The 6,909-nt window shown below is 37.3% G+C and overlaps 2 pseudogenes; one reads left to right on the top strand and one right to left on the bottom strand.

Annotated features, from left to right (window-relative positions):
- Positions 1-594, top strand: LOC110414100 (ethylene-responsive transcription factor ERF098 pseudogene; annotated as a pseudogene).
- Positions 595-1,067: 473 nt separating this feature from the next.
- On the bottom strand, positions 1,068-1,526 carry LOC110414098 (ethylene-responsive transcription factor ERF098 pseudogene; annotated as a pseudogene).
- Positions 1,527-6,909: the final 5,383 nt, after the last annotated feature.

The raw sequence follows: 6,909 nt of genomic DNA, 5'->3' as shown, positions 1-6,909 counted from the left end.
TCCATTCAACAAATCTACATTGTACACTTGAAATATACCAATCCATGGAAGCCTCTCATCAAGGAGGGAAGAACACCGGGAACAATGGGAAGGGAAACACGGAGGTTCGATACAGGGGAATTCGCCGGAGGCCATGGGGAAAGTTCGCGGCGGAGATACGCGATCCAACGAGGAATGGAGCACGGCTGTGGTTAGGAACTTTTGAGACGGCCGAAGAGGCTGCAAGGGCTTATGACAGGGCTGCTTTTGCTTTCCGGGGTCACTCAGCTATTCTCAACTTCCCAAACGAGTATCAATACCAAAATCCCACCTTTCCACCTTCTTTAGCTTCTTCATCCACTTATGGGGTTGGTCGAGGGAATCCCCCTAGAGGGCAAGGAAGTGAAGTTATAGAATTCGAGTACCTGGATGACAAGTTGTTAGAGGATCTTCTCGAAACCCAAGATGATAGGCAGCGCCTTTAGAACTAGTTCTTATTATGTTGGATTAATTAACCATGGAAATAATTTCTCCTCTGTACGCAAGGGAAATCTTTATGGAAACTGCATTTGTATTCATTATTAAACCCTTAATTTAGATGAATTTTATATATTTTTCTCGAAGGAAGTCATCTTTCACATCAAACAGAGACTCGGAATCCCAGAGTACCGCGTGGTGGCTGTCGGGGTCAAAAACACATTGTCTGGATAAAAGAAAATGCTAGCATAAAAGGGCAAATGAGTTCATTAACATAAATAAAGCAACTGCACCAAAAGCCAGCCAAATCAAGCGAAGTCAACTCGTGGTCTGTATATGGGCCCTCAAATGCAGTTCTTTCATCTGCTTTTTTGTAGTAAAGATAAAAGGCCCAAATTGACAAAGAAAATGTTGATATTTCCAGAGCTCACATTTAACTTAACAAGTGAACCACCGTTTCATGATTATAGCAATTCATAGCTACAAAGAGCAAGTTACTGAAATAGAATCATAGTGTTGTTTTACAGGGGAAGAAGTAACTAATCCTGTTTGAAAAGGAGAATTCTGCAACCCCTTATGAAAAACGGACAAGGAAAAAGACTAAAAATGTTTCATTCTTTCTTGGTTTTATTCTCAACATCAAGAAGTTCCTCTAACAATTTGTCATCCAAATACTCCAATTCCAGAACTTGTTTTTCATGGTCCTTCTTACTTTCCACATTTTCGAAGAATGAAGAAGAAGAAGCAGCCATTGTTGCAGAAGAAGAAGAAGAACAAGGGAGAGGAGGAGGAGGAGGAGGAGCAGAATTAGCAGTTGTGAGTGAAATAATATGTTCGTCTGGGAAGTTGAGAATAGCCGACGAACCCCTCATTGAAAAAGCAGCTCTGTCATAAGCTCGAGCTGCCTCCTCTGCAGTCTCAAAAGTCCCCAGCCACAACCTAGCTCCATGCCTCGTCGAGTCCCGAATCTCAGCCGCGTATTTTCCCCAAGGCCGCCTTCTAACTCCTCTATACCGAACGCTGGACTCTCCCTCTTCCACTTTCTTCCTGTTTTGCTCCATTGCGTTGTTTGAGTTTGAAACAGAGCAGGCATTTATACTAGGTGGCAACTGGGCCCTAAACAAATGGAAAGATTTACCTAGACCATCCAATTAACGAATGCCAAAGTTTTCAACGAGCCAAAGATCTCTCAGACAGAGATAGATTTTGGTGCAACAAATAAGGATGATTCAGGCAATATGACAAAGGATGAGTTCACTATTGTGTTTATTTTTTAACAAATTATTTGCAGATGTTTAATCTGATTTGTCTTTTCCAATTCATTAGTTTTTTTTGGCCTATTGAATCAAACAGGTTGAAGTTGGTGGTGATGTCACGAGGGACAAGCTAATCGTTTCAATCAACTATTCCTTTTAATACATTCATAACAGCTATGTTTAGGATAAAACAATTACTTCTTTTGCAGCATTTTTTAATTCCTAGGATGTTTTCTGCTTTGCCTAGGCATAAGTGATGTTAGCGGTGAGGTGAGTCCATTACGTTTGCTGAATTCGTGGTCATCTTTCGCAGATTCTTCTTACTTTGTTATGCTTCGATTTATTAAAGCGTAGATCCAATGAGGTTGGATCTGGTCCTCGGGAAGACTAATATATATCTTAATGCAATTTCTGCACAGTCCAAGGTGAGATCAGATGGCTTACCTCAATTTGATTCGTTTGACAATAAGGTTGTCATGCTTTCGTGTAGGGGATGAGGTAATTTGATTGCGTCAACAGCTTTGATCACCATGGTTATGTCACTTGATGATGATTATCGGAAATAATTGAGCATAATAATGGAATCGAATTAAGTTGTAAAACAAGCTGTAATCGGGACAAAACGAAGGTAGTAGGAATTAGAAAGAACCACAATTATGTTTTAAAATGGTGCTTTAACTAAGATAGTACCTTGGAAAGCAAAGGGTTGTAAGATTAGTTGATTAGAGTTTGTAGCAAATTAACAAGAGTTGGTTTTGTTTAGTTTGAATTTGTTAGATTGGTGATCGCCGCTACTTTGTCTAACAAATAATATTGACATCCTGCTTTAGATCGATTCAGAAATGAGATTTTAGTTGAAGCGGAGGGGAGAAGAGGAGGATCATAACAAGAAACATAACCGACTGTAGTCATGCCATTGAAGAAGACGACCATATCTGCATCGGCCTTTTGCATATTCTGGTTTCAGGTAAGTCATAGCTTGTTCACAATCACATGTATACCTTTTCATTAGAATAAAAAAGTAGGGGCAGATTTGTTTTGGTTTTTTCCATCATTGGGGATAAGGGCTTATTCTACAAGGAAAATATGGAAAACACCTCCCTTCAAACCGTTATCATAAGCTGACGAGACGAGCCAGCCAGGTCCTAAAGGGGGTTGGACATTTCTACTCCCAATATCAAGCGGGGCCTCTTTCAATGGACAAGAAAGCAAAATGTACAAACTCAGCGAGATTTGCTCTCTTCAAGGAACACCCGGGCTTCAACTACTTTTGCATGGTAAAATCTAAAAATTAAAATGACTCAAAAGAATAGAGTTAGGAAAGCTCTTACTCTTCATTAATAAGATTAATATATATATATACACATGATTTCTTTAGAGTACAAGTAAAGTAAATAATATAAAAGAAAATTTTCTAATCCTAAACTCTTTTAGAGTGCAAGTAATAAAAAAAAAGATTAATAAGGAAAGATTATATAAAAGAATAAATTCCATCAATAAAAGATCCTCCAATACTCCCTTCCAAGTTGGAGCATGAAGAGTAGAAATGCCTAACTTGACCAATAGTTTATGAAATTGATCGTACCCAAGTGCTTTAGTGAATATATCAACCAATTGATTTTGGGACGAAATAGTACAAGTAACAATAGTTTGGACTGAATGTGCTGTCAGATGAAATGACAATCTATTTCTATACACTTCGTTCTTTCATGGAAGACTGGATTGGCTGCAATGTGACTAGCGGCTTGATTGTCACGAAACAAGGAAATTGATGCAGTATGTACCACTCCAAGATCTCATAAGAGTCGTATCAGTAAATAATCGTACTTGTGGTGGTGGCCATGGCTCAATATTCAGCCTCAGCGGAAAAACGAGAAACCATCATTTGTTTCTTGGATTGCCATGAGATAGGAGAAGGCCCAAGAAAGACAATATAACTAGTAGTGAATCTGCATGTTGTCGAACATCTTACCCAATCTACATCACAATATGCTCGTTAAAATAGTGAACCATTCGAAGAATGCAAATACCTTGTCCTAGGATTCCTTTGAGATAATGCAACGCTCCATGAATAGTATCAAGATGTGGTTGTCATGGGGCATGCATAAACTAGCTAAGAATATGCATTGCATAGTTGATATCTGGATGGGTGATTGTGTGACAAAGTAAACAACATATTAGGCAATGATAGTGCTCTGGATCAATGCAAATTTCACCAAAGTCGAGTGAAAGCTTGTGTTATTACTCTATGGGAAAGTTGGTTGGCTTACTGCTTGTGAGACCATTCTCGACTAAGATATCAAGTACATACTTTTTTTGGCTTAGTGCAATACCTGTTGGAGACGGTGCCAGATCAATTCCAAGAAAATACTTGAGTTTGCCAAGATCCTTGATGTGAAATTTGGCATCCAAATAAAGTTTTAGCTTAGAAATACGTTCAAAATCTGTTCTCGTGATAATGACACATCAACATATAAGAAAACTGCAATAAAAGATCCTCCTACACAAGAAAAAGTGAACAAAGAGTGATCTGCCTTTGATTGGCGAAAATCGATGGCAAGAAGAAAAGTGGTAAACTTGTGATACCAATTTCGAGATGCTTGACGGAGACCATATATAGATTTCTGTAATCGACAAACTCACTACTCCTCCTGTTTAGCAAACCCTTATGGGATCTTCATGTAGACTTCTTCTTCCAAGTCACCATGTAAAAAAGTGTTATTCACATCCAATTGATATAACTCCCAATGCTTAATTTGAAGCAAGTTCCAACAAACAACATATGGTGACTAATTTGGCAACGAGAGCAAATGTCTCATGAAAGTCAACGCTTTCAATTTAAGTGTAGCTCTTAGCAACAAGTCATGCCCTACAGCACTCAAGACTTTCATTTGGTTGATATTTGAGTTTGTAAACCTATTTTGAATCAATAGCTTGTTTACTATGGTAAAAGTTGTAAATTCCAAATATGATTTGCCTCTAAAGCGGCAATTTCTTTCTCCATGGCTTCCTTTCAATGCATATGTTTGACTATTTGGAAAAATGATTTTGGCTCATCGATGGATGAGATGGCCATTAAAAAGGTAGTGTGAATGGGAGAAAAATTAGAGTAAGAAATAAATTGTGAGAGAGGATGTATCGTTGAGTTGGCTGAAAGAGGAGATGGGAGTGGTGTGATGCTTAGGGAAGTGAGAGAAGGGGGTAAAATATATTCACAACTAGATAAGGAGCGTCAAACTTGTTGTTGTCATTTGGTTGAAATAAGAGGAGCTTCTAAAACAATATTTTCAGACTCATTGACAAAGTTCAAACCAATTGGGTTAGGTGGGAAGGTTGTTATGGCTGAAAAATCAGATCTAATTGACTCAAACCCATCACTGACAAGTGAAAAGGACTCATGCAGATTGGGGAATGAAGTAAACCCAATCGTAATAGACTCATATGCAACAGTTGGTGATATGGGTTCGTTTACTGCAAGCTTGTTGTTTTGAGACACAGGTCTAATTGTGCTTGTAGTTGGGTTAACGCTTGTAGATGACTCGCTTAGTCCAAGTTCAAAGACATTAGGCACTACATGGTTGAATGGACTATCCAATTTAGTAGTTTGATCCAAATCAATTAACTGTATAGATTTTGCTGTTGAAGAATTTGCAAATGGAAAAATGCCTTCCAAAAAATGAACATCCCGTGAAACATAAATATTTTTACTTTCTAGATCATAAATTATGTATCCTTTTTTCCCATCAGGATGCCCAACAAAAACGCCTGGTTTAGCATGTAGAGCAAATTTGTCACGTGGCTTGTTATTTATACTCTTATAACAAAGACATCCAAAGCTTCTTAAATGATCATATGTGGGATTTTTATCAAGTAAAACCTCATATAGAGTTTTATTTTGTAAAACAGTGAGTGGCATGCGATTGATCAAGTATATAATAGTAAGGACACATTTACCCCAAAATGAAATAGGAAGATGAGCTTCAAATTGTAATGCTCGAGCAATTTCTAAAAGTTGCCTATGCTTTTACTCAACAACTCCATTTTGGTGTGGGATGTCTATACAGCTTGATTGACGTTCCATGCCATGATCAAAATAATGAGCCATTAAATCAGCATGAGTAAATTCTAAGCTATTGCTTGTCTGCAGAATTTTAACTCGTAAGTTAAATTGTGTGTAAACCCAATTGAAAAATTATAGTAGATACATTATAGTTTTTGACTTGTATTTCATAAGGAAGACCCATGTTCTCGATTAAAATAATCTATTAAGGCTAGAAAATAGTGAGATCCAGAAAATGATTTGTTTTCTACGAGCCTCAAATATCATAGTGTACTAAGTCAAAGGCATGCATAGTTTTATTTTTATTGATGGCAAAAGATAATCGTATTTGTTTTGCTTTACAAGAAGCATCACCAAATAAAGTTTTCTTGCAATCAAAAGATATGGATAAATAGGAACCAAAGGAATGCAATTTACTAGTAGATGCGTTAAGCGTTGATGCCATGAACTTGCATTAATCAAATTGCTAACTATCAATGCCTTCTCCCCTCTTATCAGTTCCAAGTAAGAAAGACTATTCCGCTCTCTACCCACTCCAATTGGCTTCCTCAAGGGTAAGTCCTGAATCATAAAAATATTTGATCAAAAAGTTATTGTACAATGTAAATCATTTGTCAATTTACTAATAGACAATAAATTGAAACAAGATTCAGGGACCCTAAGAACTCGTTCAAGGATTAATATTTTTCTAGGAGCAACTTGGCTTAAAGCATGAACCTCTATTGTTTCACTGTTAGCAATTTGTATTGGTGGTATATTAGGTTGAGATACCACATTTGATAAAGAGTTTATATTATGGGTTATATGATTTGTGGCTCTTACATTTATAACTCGATTATTGTTTCTCTTACTAGAAAAATTAGATGCTGTCATATTTGCAGATGGGTTACCTGTCGAGGCTCCATGACTACTTAGTAAAGCTAGTAGCTATTGATGTTGTGCAGAAGTCAAACCTGGGATGGGAAATCCAACTCCATCCAGAATGGTAGTACAAGTAGCTCTTGAAGACATGCTTGTTGTTATGTTGCCGTCCCATTGATTTCTTCGGAAACATAATTAATCACTATTAGTTTGTTTGCCGTTTTTTTTCCAGATTTATGCCAATTTGGATAACCAATCACCTTGAAATAATATTCT

Source organism: Theobroma umbraticum, unplaced genomic scaffold (assembly GCF_002168275.2).
Source record: "Theobroma umbraticum cultivar Fairchild unplaced genomic scaffold, ASM216827v3 scaffold_4.1, whole genome shotgun sequence".
Taxonomy (NCBI): Eukaryota; Viridiplantae; Streptophyta; class Magnoliopsida; order Malvales; family Malvaceae; genus Theobroma; species Theobroma umbraticum.
This window is presented reverse-complemented; position numbering and strand designations above follow the sequence as displayed.